Below are 20,635 nucleotides of genomic sequence, written 5' to 3'. Positions count from 1 at the left end.
AAGAACACACACGTTGTCCTGAAATGTTCGCAGGAGGTGTCCTGAAGACGCTTTCCGTATTGTTCGATGGCAAGTTGAAAGTGTTCTAAGAACACTCGGGGTGTCCTGAAATGTTCGCAAATAAACAAAATGGGGGTTTTCTGAGGACGCTGTCCGTATTGTTCGTTGTCAAGTTGAAAGTGTTCTAAGAACTCTCGCGTTGTCCTGAAATGTTCGCACATAAACAAAATGGGGGTGTGTTCTAAGAACACACTCGTTGTCCTGAAATGTTCGTAGGGAGTGTCCGGAGGACGCTGTCCATATTGTTTGTTGTCGAGTTGAAAGTGTTCTAAGAACTCTCGTGGTGTCCTGAAATGTTCGCAGGGGGTGTCCTTAAGACGCTGTCCGTATTGTTCGATGGCAAGTTGAAAGTGTTCTAAAAACACTCAGGGTGTCCTGAAATGTTCGCAAATAAACAAAATGGGGGTGTTCTGAGGACTCTGTCCGTATTCTTCGATGGCAAGTTGAAAGTGTTCTAAGAACACTCGGGGTGTCCTGAAATGTTTGCACATAAACAAAATGGGGGTGTATTCTAAGAACACACGCGTTGTCCTGAAATGTTCGTAGGGGGTGTCCTGAGGACGCTGTCCGTATTGTTCGTTGTCGAGTTGAAAGTGTTCTAAGAACTCTCGCGGTGTCCTGAAATGTTTGTAGGGGGTGTCCTGAAGACGCTGTCTGTCTTGTTTGATGGCAAGTTGAAAGTGTTCTGAGAACCCTCTTGTTTTCCTGAAATGTTCATAGGGGGTGTACTGAAGACGCTGTCCGTATTGTTCGATGGCAAGTTGAAAGTGTCCTAAGACTGTCTCGATTTCCTGAAATGTTCGCAAATAAACAAAATTGGGGTGTGTTCTAAGAACACAAGCGTTGTCCTGAAATGTTTGCAGGAGGTGTCCTGAAGATGCTGTCCGTATTGTTCGATGGCAAGTTGAAAGTGTTCTAAGAACACTCGGGGTGTCCTGAAATGTTCGCAAATAAACAAAATGGGGGTGTTCTGAGGACGCTGTCCGTATTGTTCATTGTCAAGTTGAAAGTGTTCTAAGAACTCTTGCGTTGTCCTGAAATGTTCGCACATAAACAAAATGGGGGTGTGTTCTAAGAACGCACGCGTTGTCCTGAAATGTTCGTAGGGGGTGTCCTGAGGACGCTGTCCATATTGTTCGTTGTCGAGTTGAAAGTGTTCTAAGAACTATCGCGGTGTCCTGAAATGTTTGTAGGGGGTGTCCCGAAGACGCTGTCCGTATTGTTCGTTGTCAAGTTGAAAGTGTTCTAAGAACTCTCGCGTTGTCCTGAAATGGTCGCACATAAACAAAAAGGGGGTGTGTTCTAAGAACACACGCGTTGTCCTGAAGTGTTCTAAGAACTCTTGCAGTGTCATGAAATGTTCGTAGGGGGTGTCCTGAAGACACTGTCTGTATTGTTCGATGGCAAGTTGAAAGTGTTCTAAGAACTGTCTCGGTGTCCTGAAATGTTCGTAAATAAAACAAATGGGGGTGTGATCTAAAAACTCTGCATTGTCCTGAAATGTTCGTAGGGGATGTCCTGAAGATGCTGTCCGTATTGTTCGATGGCAAGTTGAAAGTGTTCTAAGAACTGTCTCCGTGTCCTGAAATGTTTGCAAATAAACAAAATGGGGGTGTGTTCTAAGAAAACACGCATTGTCCTGAAATGTTCGTAGGGGGTGTCCTGAAGACGCTGTCCGTATTGTTCGATGGCAAGTTGAAATGTTCTAAGAACTGTCTCGGTGTCATGAAATGTTCGTAAATAAACAAAATGGGGGTGTGTTCTAAGAACTCACGCGTTGTCCTGAAATGTTCGTAGGGGGTGTCCTGGAGACGCTGTCCGTATTGTTCGATGGCAAGTTGAAAGTGTTCTAAGAACACTCGGGGTGTCCTGAAATGTTTGCACATAAACAAAATGGGGGTGTGTTCTAAGAACACACGCGTTGTCCTGAAATGTTCGTAGGCGGTGTCCTGAGGACGCTGTGCATATTGTTCGTTGTCGAGTTGAAAGAGTTCTAAGAACTCTCGCAGTGTCCTGAAATGTTCGCAGGAGGTGTCCTGAAGACGCTGTCCGTATTGTTCGATGGCAAGTTGAAAGTATTCTAAGAACACTCGGGGTGTCCAGAAATGTTCGCAAATAAACAAAATGGGGGTGTTCTGAGGACGCTGTCCGTATTGTTCGTTGTCAAGTTGAAAGTGTTCTAAGAACTCTTGCGTTGTCCTGAAATGTTCGCACATAAACAAAATGGGGGTGTGTTCTAAGAACACACGCATTGTCCTGAAATGTTCGTAGGGGGTGTCCTGAGAACGCTGTCCATATTGTTCGTTGGCGAGTTGAAAGTGTTCTAAGAACTCTCGCGTTGTCCTGAAATGTTTGTAGGGGGTGTCCTGAAGATGCTGTCCGTATTGTTCGATGGCAAGTTGAAATGTTCTAAGAACTGTCTCGGTGTCATGAAATGTTCGTAAATAAACGAAATGGGGGTGTGTTCTAAGAACTCACGCGTTGTCCTGAAATGTTCGTAGGGGGTGTCCTGAAGATGCTGTCCGTATTGTTCGAGGGCAAGTTGAAATGTTCTAAGAACACTCGGGGTATCCTGAAATGTTCGCACATAAACAAAATGGGGGTGTGTTCTAAGAACACACGCGTTGTCCTGAAATGTTCGTAGGGGGTGTCCTGAGGACGCTGTCCATATTGTTCGTTGTCGAGTTGAAAGTGTTCTAAGAACTCTCGCGTTGACCTGAAATGTTCGTAAGGGGTGTCATGAAGACGCTGTCCGTATTGTTCGTTGTCAAGTTGAAAGTGTTCTAAGAACTCTCGCGTTGTCCTGAAATGTTCGCACATAAACAAAATGGGGGTGTGTTCTAAGAACACACACGTTGTCCTGAAGTGTTCTAAGAACTCTTGCAGTGTCCTGAAATGTTCGCAGGGGGTGTCCTGAAGGCGCTGTCCGTATTGTTCGTTGTCAAGTTGAAAGTGTTCTAAGAACTCTCGCGGTGTCCTGAAATGTTCGTAGGGGGTGTCCTAAAGATGCTGTCCATATTGTTCGTTGTCGAGTTGAAAGTGTTCTAAGAACTATCGCGGTGTCCTGAAATGTTTGTAGGGGGTGTCCCGAAGACGCTGTCCGTATTGTTCGTTGTCAAGTTGAAAGTGTTCTAAGAACTCTCGCGTTGTCCTGAAATGGTCGCACATAAACAAAAAGGGGGTGTGTTCTAAGAACACACGCGTTGTCCTGAAGTGTTCTAAGAACTCTTGCAGTGTCATGAAATGTTCGTAGGGGGTGTCCTGAAGACACTGTCTGTATTGTTCGATGGCAAGTTGAAAGTGTTCTAAGAACTGTCTCGGTGTCCTGAAATGTTCGTAAATAAAACAAATGGGGGTGTGATCTAAAAACTCTTAATTGTCCTGAAATGTTCGTAGGGGATGTCCTGAAGATGCTGTCCGTATTGTTCGATGGCAAGTTGAAAGTGTTCTAAGAACTGTCTCCGTGTCCTGAAATGTTTGCAAATAAACAAAATGGGGGTGTGTTCTAAGAAAACACGCATTGTCCTGAAATGTTCGTAGGGGGTGTCCTGAAGACGCTGTCCGTATTGTTCGATGGCAAGTTGAAATGTTCTAAGAACTGTCTCGGTGTCATGAAATGTTCGTAAATAAACAAAATGGGGGTGTGTTCTAAGAACTCACGCGTTGTCCTGAAATGTTCGTAGGGGGTGTCCTGGAGACGCTGTCCGTATTGTTCGATGGCAAGTTGAAAGTGTTCTAAGAACACTCGGGGTGTCCTGAAATGTTTGCACATAAACAAAATGGGGGTGTGTTCTAAGAACACACGCGTTGTCCTGAAATGTTCGTAGGCGGTGTCCTGAGGACGCTGTGCATATTGTTCGTTGTCGAGTTGAAAGAGTTCTAAGAACTCTCGCAGTGTCCTGAAATGTTCGCAGGAGGTGTCCTGAAGACGCTGTCCGTATTGTTCGATGGCAAGTTGAAAGTATTCTAAGAACACTCGGGGTGTCCAGAAATGTTCGCAAATAAACAAAATGGGGGTGTTCTGAGGACGCTGTCCGTATTGTTCGTTGTCAAGTTGTAAGTGTTCTAAGAACTCTTGCGTTGTCCTGAAATGTTCGCACATAAACAAAATGGGGGTGTGTTCTAAGAACACACGCATTGTCCTGAAATGTTCGTAGGGGGTGTCCTGAGAACGCTGTCCATATTGTTCGTTGGCGAGTTGAAAGTGTTCTAAGAACTCTCGCGTTGTCCTGAAATGTTTGTAGGGGGTGTCCTGAAGATGCTGTCCGTATTGTTCGATGGCAAGTTGAAATGTTCTAAGAACTGTCTCGGTGTCATGAAATGTTCGTAAATAAACGAAATGGGGGTGTGTTCTAAGAACTCACGCGTTGTCCTGAAATGTTCGTAGGGGGTGTCCTGAAGATGCTGTCCGTATTGTTCGAGGGCAAGTTGAAATGTTCTAAGAACACTCGGGGTATCCTGAAATGTTCGCACATAAACAAAATGGGGGTGTGTTCTAAGAACACACGCGTTGTCCTGAAATGTTCGTAGGGGGTGTCCTGAGGACGCTGTCCATATTGTTCGTTGTCGAGTTGAAAGTGTTCTAAGAACTCTCGCGTTGACCTGAAATGTTCGTAAGGGGTGTCATGAAGACGCTGTCCGTATTGTTCGTTGTCAAGTTGAAAGTGTTCTAAGAACTCTCGCGTTGTCCTGAAATGTTCGCACATAAACAAAATGGGGGTGTGTTCTAAGAACACACACGTTGTCCTGAAGTGTTCTAAGAACTCTTGCAGTGTCCTGAAATGTTCGCAGGGGGTGTCCTGAAGGCGCTGTCCGTATTGTTCGTTGTCAAGTTGAAAGTGTTCTAAGAACTCTCGCGGTGTCCTGAAATGTTCGTAGGGGGTGTCCTAAAGATGCTGTCCATATTGTTCGTTGTCGAGTTGAAAGTGTTCTAAGAACTATCGCGGTGTCCTGAAATGTTTGTAGGGGGTGTCCCGAAGACGCTGTCCGTATTGTTCGTTGTCAAGTTGAAAGTGTTCTAAGAACTCTCGCGTTGTCCTGAAATGGTCGCACATAAACAAAAAGGGGGTGTGTTCTAAGAACACACGCGTTGTCCTGAAGTGTTCTAAGAACTCTTGCAGTGTCATGAAATGTTCGTAGGGGGTGTCCTGAAGACACTGTCTGTATTGTTCGATGGCAAGTTGAAAGTGTTCTAAGAACTGTCTCGGTGTCCTGAAATGTTCGTAAATAAAACAAATGGGGGTGTGATCTAAAAACTCTTAATTGTCCTGAAATGTTCGTAGGGGATGTCCTGAAGATGCTGTCCGTATTGTTCGATGGCAAGTTGAAAGTGTTCTAAGAACTGTCTCCGTGTCATGAAATGTTCGTAAATAAAACAAATGGGGGTGTGATCTAAAAACTCTGCATTGTCCTGAAATGTTCGTAGGGGGTGTCCTGAAGACGCTGTCCGTATTGTTCGATGGCAAGTTGAAATGTTCTAAGAACTGTCTCGGTGTCATGAAATGTTCGTAAATAAACAAAATGGGGGTGTGTTCTAAGAACTCACGCGTTGTCCTGAAATGTTCGTAGGGGGTGTCCTGGAGACGCTGTCCGTATTGTTCGATGGCAAGTTGAAAGTGTTCTAAGAACACTCGGGGTGTCCTGAAATGTTTGCACATAAACAAAATGGGGGTGTGTTCTAAGAACACACGCGTTGTCCTGAAATGTTCGTAGGCGGTGTCCTGAGGACGCTGTGCATATTGTTCGTTGTCGAGTTGAAAGAGTTCTAAGAACTCTCGCAGTGTCCTGAAATGTTCGCAGGAGGTGTCCTGAAGACGCTGTCCGTATTGTTCGATGGCAAGTTGAAAGTATTCTAAGAACACTCGGGGTGTCCAGAAATGTTCGCAAATAAACAAAATGGGGGTGTTCTGAGGACGCTGTCCGTATTGTTCGTTGTCAAGTTGAAAGTGTTCTAAGAACTCTTGCGTTGTCCTGAAATGTTCGCACATAAACAAAATGGGGGTGTGTTCTAAGAACACACGCATTGTCCTGAAATGTTCGTAGGGGGTGTCCTGAGAACGCTGTCCATATTGTTCGTTGGCGAGTTGAAAGTGTTCTAAGAACTCTCGCGTTGTCCTGAAATGTTTGTAGGGGGTGTCCTGAAGATGCTGTCCGTATTGTTCGATGGCAAGTTGAAATGTTCTAAGAACTGTCTCGGTGTCATGAAATGTTCGTAAATAAACGAAATGGGGGTGTGTTCTAAGAACTCACGCGTTGTCCTGAAATGTTCGTAGGGGGTGTCCTGAAGATGCTGTCCGTATTGTTCGAGGGCAAGTTGAAATGTTCTAAGAACACTCGGGGTATCCTGAAATGTTCGCACATAAACAAAATGGGGGTGTGTTCTAAGAACACACGCGTTGTCCTGAAATGTTCGTAGGGGGTGTCCTGAGGACGCTGTCCATATTGTTCGTTGTCGAGTTGAAAGTGTTCTAAGAACTCTCGCGTTGACCTGAAATGTTCGTAAGGGGTGTCATGAAGACGCTGTCCGTATTGTTCGTTGTCAAGTTGAAAGTGTTCTAAGAACTCTCGCGTTGTCCTGAAATGTTCGCACATAAACAAAATGAGGGTGTGTTCTAAGAACACACACGTTGTCCTGAAGTGTTCTAAGAACTCTCGCAGTGTCCTGAAATGTTCGCAGGGGGTGTCCTGAAGGCGCTGTCCGTATTGTTCGTTGTCAAGTTGAAAGTGTTCTAAGAACTTTCGCTTTGTCCTGAAATCTTCGCACTTAAACAAAATGGGGGTGTGTTCTAAGAACACTTGCGGTGTCCTGAAATGTTTGTAGGGGGTGTCCTGAAGACGCTGTCTGTCTTGTTCGATGGCAAGTTGAAAGTGTTCTAAGAACTCTCTCGTTGTCCTGAAATGTTCATAGGGGGTGTTCTGAAGACGCTGTCCATATTGTTCGTTGTCAAGTTGAAAGTGTTCTAAGAACTTTTGCGGTGTCCTGAAATGTTCGTAGGGGGTGTCCTGAAGACGCTGTCCGTTGTCATGATCTCTGCTTCCAAAAGGTCAGGGTTTTCCCAACTCCCTTGGAAGCAGATCCATAACCCAGGTTCCGAGTGCCAACCAGTCCCAATTGGGACCTTTTGGACCCAGTCCTGGCGCCAGTGGCACCAGGCTCATAAATATGCCCAGTCCCAGCGCTGGAAGCGCCGGGCTCATAATGCTTGGGTGGACTTACCTGCAGCAGACCATGCTGCTTACTTGCCTGCCAGTTGAGCCTCTGATCCCCTTCTGTTTGGAACTACTTTTCCTGTTGGGTGGGGCTGGAGCCACTCCCTAGATTCAGAACACTGGAACTCTTCTGGAAAGCAGGAACTCTTTTCTTACCTAGGCGTGGCTGTGGAAGGAGACACCGAAGCACTACAGGAGGCTATTTAAACCACACCCAGTGGATGAATCTTGCTTTGCGTTATTCTGCAACCTCTGCAGCAGAACGCTCATCGTGTCTTCTGCATCCGGTCCTGGGCCTAAGGAAAAAGGCTTACCATCCTGAATCCAGTCTTCAGCAACACCTATAAAGACAAGAAAGAACAGGTTAGCATTCCGGCATCTGAAAGGCAAAGGCTTACCATCCTGAATCCAGTCTTCAGCAACACCTATAAAGACAAGAAAGAACAGGTTAGCATTCCGGCATCTGAAAGGCAAAGGCTTACCTACTCTTCGTGCGCTCCGGAGGTCTTCACACTGCATTCCGGCATCTGAAAGACAAAAGCTTACCAACTCTTCGCACGCTCCGGAGGCCTTCGGCGCTGCATCCCGCATCTGAAAGACAAAACAAGGTGCATTTAAAGACATTGGGGAACTTTAATACTCACGTGCCATTGCTCCTTTCCACATCTAATCCAGTGGGTATTCCGGCACCCTGCAGCCGCTCCAAACTCGTACCTGCAAAATAAAAAGACAGTTAGAGCGCATCGTGAAGCAGGCAACAAGCGCTTACTTACGTGCTTCCAGGCGCTTCTATTCATCACACGGGCTCCATCTTCAACTCACTTCAGCCCGTCATCCGCCATCGCCGGAACCCTGCAAAACAAGAGACATCATTACTAAAGACTTTAAAGACATTTGAATGACTCGAAACTTACCGTTCGTGCAGTAAACGACGGACAGCAGTCCTCTGAAGTCAAGAGGCCTGCGCTACCTATCCAGTGAAGAAACTGGTTACAGCACCCTGCCCCGAGGCAGATGGAGAGCTCGGCATTCACTTACCTAAGGTGAGAGCGTTAACCTTTGGGGGTCTACAGGAGAGGAGAAGAGGAAAGAGATAGGGACACCCCAATAACCCCAGTTCATTAACCCCATATTTTCTATCTGCAGACATCTTAATCTACACGTCAGGCATACAGTGCACAGAGGTCCAGCCCAAAGAGTCAACCGGGTGCTACACATCACCTTTGAAGATACGGTAGTCGCCCAGTCAAGACCGGCGCCTCTGCGAGAATCAGGTGAGCGTTACAGAACGCAAAGCCTACCGCAAAACTCTCGCCCAGGCACTATGGAAACCTCGGATTCTGACCCCCTAGCCCGGTTACTTGGGGAACTAAGGGCAGAAGTGCATGCAGCTCATCAGGAAACGAATGCTCTAAGAAGGGAACTAATTATTTCCAAGGAGAGAACAGACAATCTTGCTAGACAAGTGCTACAGTCACAAGCCGGACAGACCCCGTTGCCCGCATCAGGGGCAAGTCTTCCTTCAACATCCTCTATGAATCCAGTGCAGATCAACCTACCTGGGAATGTACCTCTGGCTCCGCCCGAACGATTTTCTGGTGACCCAAAGAGGTTTGCAGTATTTATCAATCAGTGCCGGTTGCACTTCTTATGCCGGCCAGCAGCCTTTCCAACTGATCACGCAAAAGTAGCTTTTGTACTTTCGTACCTTAGTGGCAATGCGGCAGACTGGTCAATCCCTCTAGTTAATCAAGATGATCCGGTTCTCCATGATTTTCAAGCCTTTCAGCTTAGTATGGAAAAACTGTTCGCAAGACATTCACAGGGGCAGGCCTTGGACAATGAGCTTCTTTCGTTGCGACAGGGTAATCAAGACCTTTTGGCTTATATTGCATCTTTCAATAGACTAATAGTGGAAACTCAATGGCCTGAGGACAAAAGGATTACGCTGTTTTATAGAGGTCTACGTGGAGAGCTCAAAGACGTTTTAGCCCAAGTAGTGAATCCCCCACAAGACTGTTCGGATTATATAGACTTGGTCGTTCAAATAGATCACAGGCTGCAGAACAGGAAGGCCGATCGTTCCAAGTTTGATGCTCGAGTATTTCCCAAACCGCCAACTCCTTCCAAAGGAGTAGACTCCGGGGAACCCATGCAAATAGGGGGTCTGAAAGGTCCTCTAACACAAAGGGAGCGGGAAAGGAGGAAACAGTTGCAATTATGCCTATATTGCGGAAACTCAGGGCACTTTCTTCGAGACTGTCCGGTGAAACCTGCCAAGAAGGCAGTAGGAGCTGCAGTTACCAAAGTTACAAACTCTGAGCAGGGAAACGACCTCGCCCGACAAGAATAGAGGTCCTCTTGCCGAGCGTGAAAACCAGTTCCATGACCTCGCATTTCGTGATACCTATGGTCCTCATTAGCCCTGATAATCTGGATCGATTACATGCAATTGAAGCTTACGTCGACAGCGGTGCCATCGGCAATTATGTGGATCATGAAATGGTTTTGAGGATGAATCTAACTCTTTGTCCCAAGGCTGTAAAGGACGTCATTACTACGGTGGATGGTACGGAGATAGCCTCCGGGCCAGTAACGCATACCACTCAAGAGGTGACGCTAGTAAGTCAAGATGGACACCATGAGAAGATCGTGTTCGATGTGATCAAGGCCCCTCAGGTTCAGATTATTCTAGGAATACCTTGGTTAGAGAAACACAATCCTCTGATCAATTGGCGAGCAAGAACGGTCCAGTTTCCAGAATGTGTCTCTACTTGTCACCCTCCACCTGGTGTTGCACTGGCCGCAATTTCTTCAGAGACTCCCCAGTTACCTCCCGAATACCTAGAATACCAAGATGTTTTCCGGAAGGATCAGGCTAACTCTCTACCTCCTCATAGGTCTTATGACTGCCAGATAGACCTGATACCTGGATCTACTCCTCCTTGTAGTAGAATTTATGCCCTCACCGAGCCTGAGAACCTTCATCTTCGACAATACCTGGATCAATACCTGGCAAATGGGTTTATTCGTCCTTCCAAGTCCCCTGCTTCTTCAGCTTTGTTCTTCGTTCCAAAAAAGGAAGGAGACCTTAGAACTTGTATCGATTATCGCTCCCTGAACCAGATCACCGTTAAGAATAGATATCCGTTACCTTTGATCCCTGAACTCCTGGACCAAGTCAGAAAAGCATGCATACATACAAAGCTGGATCTTAGAGGAGCTTACCACTTGGTACGAGTAAAAGAGGGCGATGAATGGAAGACGGCCTTCCGCACCAAGTATGGGCTATTTGAATATCAGGTCATGCCCTTCGGACTTTGCAATGCCCCGGCCGCCTTTCAATATTTTATGAACGATGTCCTCAGAGAGCTCATAGATGTATGTGTTGTTGTTTACATTGACGACATCCTCGTTTATTCTTCATCGGAATCTGAACATCGGAAACACGTGAAAATGGTCCTCGAAAGATTGCGTCAACACAAACTTTTCGCTAAGTTGGAAAAATGTGTTTTCAACGTGACTGAAGATGAATTCTTGGGATTCATATTATCACCTGGCGGAGTGCGTATGGATTCAAAGAAGGTCGATGCAGTTCTCAAATGGCCATCACCATCCTCCGTAAAAGGTGTGCAAAGCATGTTAGGCTTCGCTAACTTTTACCGCAGGTTCATCCCCGAATTCTCTCGAATAGTCCAGCCCATCACTGCCTTGTTAAAGAAAAACAAACGTTTTGAATGGTCTACCGAGGCGGAACAAGCTTTCCAGGATTTGAAGACTAAATTTATCTCTGCACCAATCTTAAAACACCCTCGCCCCGAACTCCCCTACATCGTGGAAACTGATGCTTCAAGCCTTGCCATGGGGGCAGTTCTATCACAAAAGGACCCTGTAACCAATCAGTTGCATCCCGTGGCATTTTGGTCCCGCAAATTCTCGCCTCCTGAAATCAATTACACGATTACTGACAAGGAACTTCTGGCTATCAAGTCTGCCTTTAAGGCTTGGCGGCATTATCTGCTGGGGGCCCGACACACCGTTACTGTGATTACGGATCACCGAAACCTGCAATATTTGAAAACCACAAAAGCCCAATCCTCTAGACAACTCCGTTGGGCATTATTCTTTGCCGAGTTTGACTTCATAATTACCTATCGACCTGGTACAAAGAACGGTAAAGCTGATGCCCTTTCTCGGATGGGAGTGGAAGAACACTTGATCAACCCCAAACCTGTACCAATCATTCCCGAACAAAGAATTCTGGGTGTAATCGCCACCGAATCCATAGAGGAAGTTAAGGATAAAGCCAGGCAACTTGTAACTCCAGCAAACATACAGAATTGGCATCTGCAGGGAAAGGACTTTGCAGTAAAGGACAACTTATTGTATTTCCAAGAACGATTATACCTACCCAGCACAGATTTACAGAAAAAAGTAATCTCTTGTTATCACGACTCTTTAATGGAAGGTCATCCCGGTATGGCCAAGACCTCAGAAAAGATCAAGCGCTACTTCTGGTGGCCGTCTTGGAAGAAAGATATCAGAGACTTTATAATGTCCTGTGGAGTATGCGCCCAAAACAAGAGTCAAAAGGAAAGACCAGCAGGCCTCTTACGCCCTATTGACATCCCACCTCGCCCTTGGCATACGCTTTCTATGGACTTCATCACCGATCTACCTCCATGCTCCGGATACAATACGATTCTAGTAATCGTGGACTTATTCTCCAAGATGGCGCATTTCATTCCGCTCAAAGGCTTGCCAACAGCAGCAACTCTGGCCCGAGAATTTCTCGAAAACATCGTCCGACTGCACGGTTTTCCTTCGGTTCTAATTTCGGATCGAGGTAGTCAATTTATTTCTCATTTTTGGCGAAGTTGCTGTCGGTCGGCTCAAATTGATGTGAGACTATCGACCAGTCACCGCCCTCAGACCGACGGACAAACCGAGAGGACCAATCAAACTCTGGAACAGTATTTACGCTGCATGCTGCAACAAACTGAAAAAACTTGGAAAGATATCCTTTGGATAGCCGAATATGCCTACAATAACTCTGTCCATTCGGGAACTGGGAAAACCCCGTTTTTTCTTTTGTACGGCAGTCACCCTCGAACCTCGGAGTTGGATCCCCTCCAAGATCTTGAAACACCAGCAGTAGACTACCTGCATTCTACAATCACCCAAGCCTTTAAGGAAGCTGTTTCTCACCTTCAAAGGGCTAAAGAACAATACAAGAAAGGAGCAGATCAACATCGGAAGGAAGCCCCTCACTATCAAGTAGGGGATCAAGTCTGGTTATCCACCAAATATCTATCTCTAAAAGGGCCACGCACATTCAACCCAAGATACCTTGGTCCCTATTCCATCACTACCATAGTAAACCCAGTAGCGGTCAAGTTGGACTTGCCCCCGCACATGAAGATACATCCGGTCTTCCACGTCTCTCTATTAAAACCCGTGCAACCTCAAACCCGACTAACCAAATCTCCAAAACCTATCCTAGTTGATGGAGAACTCGAGTTTGAAGTCAAAAGCATTCTGGACTCCAAGATCTCCAAATCTAAACTATTCTACCTAATTGACTGGAAAGGCTACGGCCCCCAAGAGAGATCCTGGGAACCTGCTGAATATGTCCACGCTCCTCGCCTAATCAAAAGATTTCACCGAACATTTCCTGACAAGCCAAAACCCCGGAGAAGCCCGGTTTGGGAGGGGCCTTGAGGGGGGGTACTGTCATGATCTCTGCTTCCAAAAGGTCAGGGTTTTCCCAACTCCCTTGGAAGCAGATCCATAACCCAGGTTCCGAGTGCCAACCAGTCCCAATTGGGACCTTTTGGACCCAGTCCTGGGGCCAGTGGCACCAGGCTCATAAATATGCCCAGTCCCAGCGCTGGAAGCGCCGGGCTCATAATGCTTGGGTGGACTTACCTGCAGCAGACCATGCTGCTTACTTGCCTGCCAGTTGAGCCTCTGATCCCCTTCTGTTTGGAACTACTTTTCCTGTTGGGTGGGGCTGGAGCCACTCCCTAGATTCAGAACACTGGAACTCTTCTGGAAAGCAGGAACTCTTTTCTTACCTAGGCGTGGCTGTGGAAGGAGACACTGAAGCACTACAGGAGGCTATTTAAACCACACCCGGTGGATGAATCTTGCTTTGCGTTATTCTGCAACCTCTGCAGCAGAACGCTCATCGTGTCTTCTGCATCCGGTCCTGGGCCTAAGGAAAAAGGCTTACCATCCTGAATCCAGTCTTCAGCAACACCTATAAAGACAAGAAAGAACAGGTTAGCATTCCGGCATCTGAAAGGCAAAGGCTTACCTACTCTTCGTGCGCTTCGCAGGTCTTCACACTGCATTCCGGCATCTGAAAGACAAAAGCTTACCAACTCTTCGCACGCTCCGGAGGCCTTCGGCGCTGCATCCCGCATCTGAAAGACAAAACAAGGTGCATTTAAAGACATTGGGGAACTTTAATACTCACGTGCCATTGCTCCTTTCCACATCTAATCCAGTGGGTATTCCGGCACCCTGCAGCCGCTCCAAACTCGTACCTGCAAAATAAAAAGACAGTTAGAGGGCATCGTGAAGCAGGCAACAAGCGCTTACTTACGTGCTTCCAGGCACTTCTATTCATCACACGGGCTCCATCTTCAACTCACTTCAGCCCGTCATCCGCCATCGCCGGAACCCTGCAAAACAAGAGACATCATTACTAAAGACTTTAAAGACATTTCAATGACTCGAAACTTACCGTTCGTGCAGTAAACGACGGACAGCAGTCCTCTGAAGTCAAGAGGCCTGCGCTACCTATCCAGTGAAGAAACTGGTTACAGCACCCTGCCCCGAGGCAGATGGAGAGCTCGGCATTCAATTACCTAAGGTGAGAGCGTTAACCTTTGGGGGTCTACAGGAGAGGAGAAGAGGAAAGAGATAGGGACACCCCAATAACCCCAGTTCATTAACCCCATATTTTCTATCTGCAGACATCTTACTCTACACGTCAGGCATACAGTGCACAGAGGTCCAGCCCAAAGAGCCAACCGGGTGCTACACATCACCTTTGAAGATACGGTAGTCGCCCAGTCAAGACCGGCGCCTCTGCGAGAATCAGGTGAGCGTTACATCCGTATTGTTCGATGGCAAGTTGAAAGTGTTCTAAGAACTGCCTCGGTGTCCTGAAATGTTCGTAAATAAAAAAAATGGGGGTGTGTTCTAAAAACTCTGCATTGTCCTGAAATGTTCGTAGGGGGTGTCCTGAAGATGCTGTCCGTATTGTTCGATGGCAAGTTGAAAGTGTTCTAAGAACACTCGGGGTGTCCTGAAATGTTCGCAAATAAACAAACTGGGGGTGTTCTGAGGACGCTGTCTGTATTGTTCGATGGCAAGTTGAAACTGTTCTAAGAACACTCGGGGTGTCCTGAAATGTTCGCACATAAACAAAATGGGGGTGTGTTCTAAGAACACACGCGTTGTCCTGAAATGTTCGTAGGGGGTGTCCTGAGGAAGCTGTCCGTATTGTTCGTTGTCAAGTTGAAAGTGTTCTAAGAACTCTCGCGGTGTCCTGAAATGTTCATAGGGGGTGTCCTAAAGATGCTGTCCGTATTGTTCGATGGCAAGTTGAAAGTGTTCTAAGAACTCTCGCGTTGTCCTGAAATGTTCGTAGGGGGTGTTCTGAAGACGGTGTCCGTATTATTCGTTGTCAAGTTGAAAGTGTTCTAAGAACTCTCGCGTTGTCCTGAAATGTTCGCACATAAACAAAATGGGGGTGTGTTCTAAGAACACACGCGTTGTCCTGAAGTGTTCTAAGAACTCTCGCGGTGTCCTGAAATGTTCGCAGGGGGTGTCCTGAAGACGCTGTCCGTATTGTTCGATGGCAAGTTGAAAGTGTTCTAAGAACTGTCTTGGTTTCCTGAAATGTTCGCAAATAAACAAAATGGGGGTGTGTTCTAAGAACACACGCGTTGTCCTGAAATGTTCGCAGGAGGTGTCCTGAAGACGCTGTCCGTATTGTTCGATGGCAAGTTGAAAGTGTTCTAAGAACACTCGGGGTGTCCTGAAATGTTCGCAAATAAACAAAATGGGGGTGTTCTGAGGACGCTGTCCATATTGTTTGTTGTCGAGTAGAAAGTGTTCTAAGAACTCTCGCGGTGTCCTGAAATGTTTGTAGGGGGTGTCCTGAAGACGCTGTCCGTCTTGTTCGCTGGCAAGTTGAAAGTGTTATAAGAACTCTCTCGTTGTCCTGAAATGTTCGCAAATAAACAAAATGGGGGTGTGTTCTATGAACACACGCGTTGTCCTGAAATGTTCGCAGGAGGTGTCCTGAAGACGCTTTCCGTATTGTTCGATGGCAAGTTGAAAGTGTTCTAAGAACACTCGGGTGTCCTGAAATGTTCGCAAATAAACAAAATGGGGGTGTTCTGAGGACGCTGTCCGTATTGTTCGTTGTCAAGTTGAAAGTGTTCTAAGAACTCTCGCGTTGTCCTGAAATGTTCGCACATAAACAAAATGGGGGTGTGTTCTAAGAACACACTCGTTGTCCTGAAATGTTCGTAGGGGGTGTCCGGAGGACGCTGTCCATATTGTTTGTTGTCGAGTTGAAAGTGTTCTAAGAACTCTCGTGGTGTCCTGAAATGTTCGCAGGGGGTGTTCTTCAGATGCTGTCCGTATTGTTCGATGGCAAGTTGAAAGTGTTCTAAGAACACTCGGGGTGTCCTGAAATGTTCGCAAATAAACAAAATGGGGGTGTTCTGAGGACGCTGTCCATATTGTTCGATGGCAAGTTGAAAGTGTTCTAAGAACACTTGGGGTGTCCTGAAATGTTTGCACATAAACAAACTGGGGGTGTGTTCTAAGAACACACGCTTTGTCCTGAAATGTTCGTAGGGGGTGTCCTGAAGACGCTGTCTGTATTGTTCGATGGCAAGTTGAAATGTTCTAAGAACTGTCTCGGTGTCATGAAATGTTCGTAAATAAACGAAATGGGGGTGTGTTCTAAGAACTCACGCGTTGTCCTGAAATGTTCATAGGGGGTGTCCTGAAGACGCTGTCCGTATTGTTCGATGGCAAGTTGAAATGTTCTAAGAACTGTCTCGGTGTCATGAAATGTTCGTAAATAAACGAAATGGGGGTGTGTTCTAAGAACTCACGCGTTGTCCTGAAATGTTCGTAGGGGGTGTCCTGAAGACACTGTCCGTATTGTTCGATGGCAAGTTGAAAGTGTTCTAAGAACACTCGGGGTGTCCTGAAATGTTCGCACATAAACAAAATGGGGGTGTGTTCTAAGAACACACGCGTTGTCCTGAAATGTTCGTAGGGGGTGTCCTGAGGACGCTGTCCATATTGTTCGTTGTCGAGTTGAAAGTGTTCTAAGAACTCTCGCGTTGACCTGAAATGTTCGTAGGGGGTGTCATGAAGACGCTGTCCGTATTGTTCGTTGTCGAGTTGAAAGTATTCTAAGAACTGTCTCAGTTTCCTGAAATGTTTGTAGGGGGTGTCCAGAAGACGCTGTCTGTCTTTTTCGATGGCAAGTTGAAAGTGTTCTAAGAACTCTCTCGTTGTCCTGAAATGTTCGTAGGGGGTGTCCTGAAGACGCTGTCGGTATTGTTCGATGGCAAGTTGAAAGTGTTCTAAGGACACTCGGGGTGTCCTGAAATATTCGCAAATAAACAAAATGGGGGTGTTCTGAGGACGCTGTCCGTATTGTTCGTTGTCAAGTTGAAAGTGTTCTAAGAACTCTCGCGTTGTCCTGAAATGTTCGCACATAAACAAAATGGGGGTGTGTTCTAAGAACACACTCGTTGTCCTGAAATGTTCGTAGGGGGTGTCCTGAGGACGCTGTCCATATTGTTTGGTGTCGAGTTGAAAGTGTTCTAAGAACTCTTGTGGTGTTCTGAAATGTTTGCAGGGGGTATCCTTAAGACGCTGTCCGTATTGTTCGATGGCAAGTTGAAAGTGTTCTAAGAACACTCGGGGTGTCCTGAAATGTTCGCAAATAAACAAAATGGGGGTGTTCTGAGGACCCTGTCCGTATTGTTCGATAGCAAGTTGAAAGTGTTCTAAGAACTGTCTCGGTGTCCTGAAATGTTCATAAATAAAAAAAATGGGGGTGTGTTCTAAGAACTCACGCGTTGTCCTGAAATGTTCGTAGGGGGTGTCCTGAAGACGCTGTCCGTATTGTTCGATGGCAAGTTGAAAGTGTTCTAAGAACTGTCTCGGTGTCCTGAAATGTTCGCAAATAAACAAAATGGGGGTGTGTTCTAAGAACACACGCGTTGTCCTGAAATGTTCGTAGGGGGTGTCCTGAGGACGCTGTCCATATTGTTCGTTGTCGATTTGAAAGTGTTCTAATAACTCTCGTGATGTCTTGAAATGTTTGCAGGGGGTGTCCTGAAGACGCTGTCCGTATTGTGCAATGGCAAGTTGAAAGTGTTCTAAGAACACTCCGGGTGTCCTGAAATGTTCGCAAATAAACAAAATGGGGGTGTTCTGAGGACGCTGTCCGTATTGTTCGTTGTCAAGTTGAAAGTGTTCTTAGAACTCTCGCGTTGTCCTGAAATGTTCGCACATATACAAAATGGGGGTGTGTTCTAAGAACACACGCGTTGTCCTGAAATGTTCGTAGGGGGTGTCCTGAGAACGTTCTCCGTATTGTTCATTGTTGAGTTGAAAGTGTTCTAAGAACTCTCGCAGTGTCCTGAAATGTTCATAGAGGGTGTTCTGAAGATGCTGTCGTATTGTTCGTTGTCAAGTTGAAAGTGTTCTAAGAACTCTTGCGTTGTCCTGAAATGTTCACACATAAACAAAATGGGGGTGTCCTCTAAGAACACACGCGTTGTCCTGAAGTGTTCTAAGAACTCTCGCAGTGTCCTGAAATGTTCGTAGGGGGTGTCCTGAAGACACTGTCCGTATTGTTCGATGGCAAGTTGAAAGTGTTCTAAGAACTCATGCGTTGTCCTGAAATGTTTGCACATAAACAAAATGGGGGACACACGCATTGTCCTGAAGTGTTCTAAGAACTCTCGCGGTGTCCTGAAATGTTTGTAGGGGGTGTCCTGAGGGCGCTGTCCGTATTGTTCGTTGTCGAGTTGAAAGTGTTCTAAGAACTCTCGTGGTGTCCTGAAATGTTCGCAGGGGGTGTCCTTAAGACGATGTCCGTATTGTTCGATGGCAAGTTGAAAGTGTTCTAAGAACACTCGGGGTGTCCTGAAATGTTCGCAAATAAACAAAATGTGGGTGTTCTGAGGACGCTGTCCGTATTGTTCGTTGTCAAGTTGAAAGTGTTCTAAGAACTCTTGCGTTGTCCTGAAATGTTCGCACATAAACAAAATGGGGGTGTCTTCTAAGAACACATGCGTTGTCCTGAAATGTTCGTAGGGGGTGTCCTGAGAACGCTGTCCGTATTGTTCGTTGTCGAGTTGAAATTGTTCTAAGAACTCTCGCGGTGTCCTGAAATGTTCGTAGGGGGTGTTCTGAAGACGCTGTCCGTATTGTTCGTTGTCAAGTTGAAAGTGTTCTAAGAACTCTCGCGTTGTCCCGAAATGTTCGCACATAAACAAAATGGGGGTGTGTTCTAAGAACACACGTGTTGTCCTGAAGTGTTCTAAGAACTCTCGCAGTGTCCTGAAATGTTCATAGGGGGTGTCCTGAAGACACTGTCCGTATTTTTCGATGGCAAGTTGAAAGTGTTCTAAGAACTGTCTCAGTGTCCTGAAATTTTCGTAAATAAAAAAGATGGGTGTGTGTTCTAAGAACTCACGCGTTGTCCTGAAATGTTCGCACATAAACAAAATGGGGGACACACGCGTTGTCCTGAAGTGTTCTAAGAACTCTCGTGGTGTCCTGAAATGTTTGTAGGGGGTGTCCTGAAGACGCTGTCCGTATTGTTTGTTGTCAAGTTGAAAGTGTTCTAAGAACTCTTGCGTTGTCCTGAAATGTTCGCACATAAACAAAATGGGGGTGTGTTCTAAGAACACACGCGTTGTCCTGAAGTGTTCTAAGAACTCTTGCGGTGTCCTGAAATGTTCGTAGGGGGTGTCCTGAGGGCGCTGTCCGTATTGTTCGTTGTTGAGTTGAAAGTGTTCTAAGAACTCTCGTGGTGTCCTGAAATGTTCGCAGGGGGTGTCCTGAAGACGCTGTCCGTATTGTTCGATGGCAAGTTGAAAGTGTTCTAAGAACACTCGGGGTGTCAAGAAATGTTCGCAAATAAACAAAATGGGGGTGTTCTGAGGACGCTGTCCGTATTGTTCGTTGTCAAGTTGAAAGTGTTCTAAGAACTCTCGCGTTGTCCTGAAATGTTCGCACATAAACAAAATGGGGGTGTGTTCTAAGAACTCACGCGTTGTCCTGAAATGTTCGTAGGGGGTGTCCTGAGAACGCTGTCCATATTGTTCGTTGTCGAGTTGAAAGTGTTCTAAGAACTCTCGCGGTGTCCTGAAATGTTCGTAGGGGGTGTTCTGAAGACACTGTCCGTATTGTTCGTTGTCAAGTTGAAAGTGTTCTAAGAACTCTCGCGTTGTCCTGAAATGTTCGTAGGGGGTGTCCTGAAGCGCTGTCCGTATTGTTCGATGGCAAGTTGAAAGTGTTCTAAGAACACTCGGGGTGTCCTGAAATGTTCGCACATAAACAAAATGGGGGTGTGTTCTAAGAACACACGCATTGTCCTGAAATGTTCGTAGGGGGTGTCCTGAGGACGCTGTCCGTATTGTTCGTTGTCAAGTTGAAAGTGTTCTAAGAACTCTCGCGGTGTCCTGAAATGTTTGTAGGGGGTGTCCTGAAGACGCTGTCCGTATTGTTCGATGGCAAGTTGAAAGTGTTCTAAGAACTCTCGCGTTGTCCTGCAATGTTCGTAGGGGGTGTTCTGAAGACGCTGTCCGTATTGTTCGTTGTCAAGTTGAAAGTGTTCTAAGTACTCTCGCGTTGTCCTGAAATGTTCGCACATAAACAAAATGGGGGTGTGTTCTAAGAACACACGCGATGTCCTGAAGTGTTCTAAGAACTCTCGCAGTGTCCTGAAATGTTCGCAGGGGGTGTCCTGAAGACGCTGTCCGTATTGTTCGATGGCAAGTTGAAAGTGTTCTAAGAACTGTCTCGGTTTCCTGAAATGTTCGCAAATAAACAAAATGGGGGTGTGTTCTAAGAACACATGCGTTGTCCTGAAATGTTCACAGGAGGTGTCCTGAAGAAGCTGTCCGTATTGTTCGATGGCAAGTTGAAAGTGTTCTAAGAACACTCGGGGTGTCCTGAAATGTTCGCAAATAAACAAAATGGGGGTGTTCTGAGCACGCTGTCCGTATTGTTTGTTGTCAAGTTGAAAGTGTTCTAAGAACTCTCGCGTTGTCCTGAAATGTTCGCACATAAACAAAATGGG

Source organism: Ambystoma mexicanum, chromosome 12 (genome assembly GCF_040938575.1).
Source record: "Ambystoma mexicanum isolate Mex_15411 chromosome 12, UKY_AmexF1_1, whole genome shotgun sequence".
Classification (NCBI taxonomy): Eukaryota; Metazoa; Chordata; class Amphibia; order Caudata; family Ambystomatidae; genus Ambystoma; species Ambystoma mexicanum.
The sequence above is the reverse complement of the archived record's forward strand: the minus strand, read 5'-3'. Positions refer to the sequence as shown.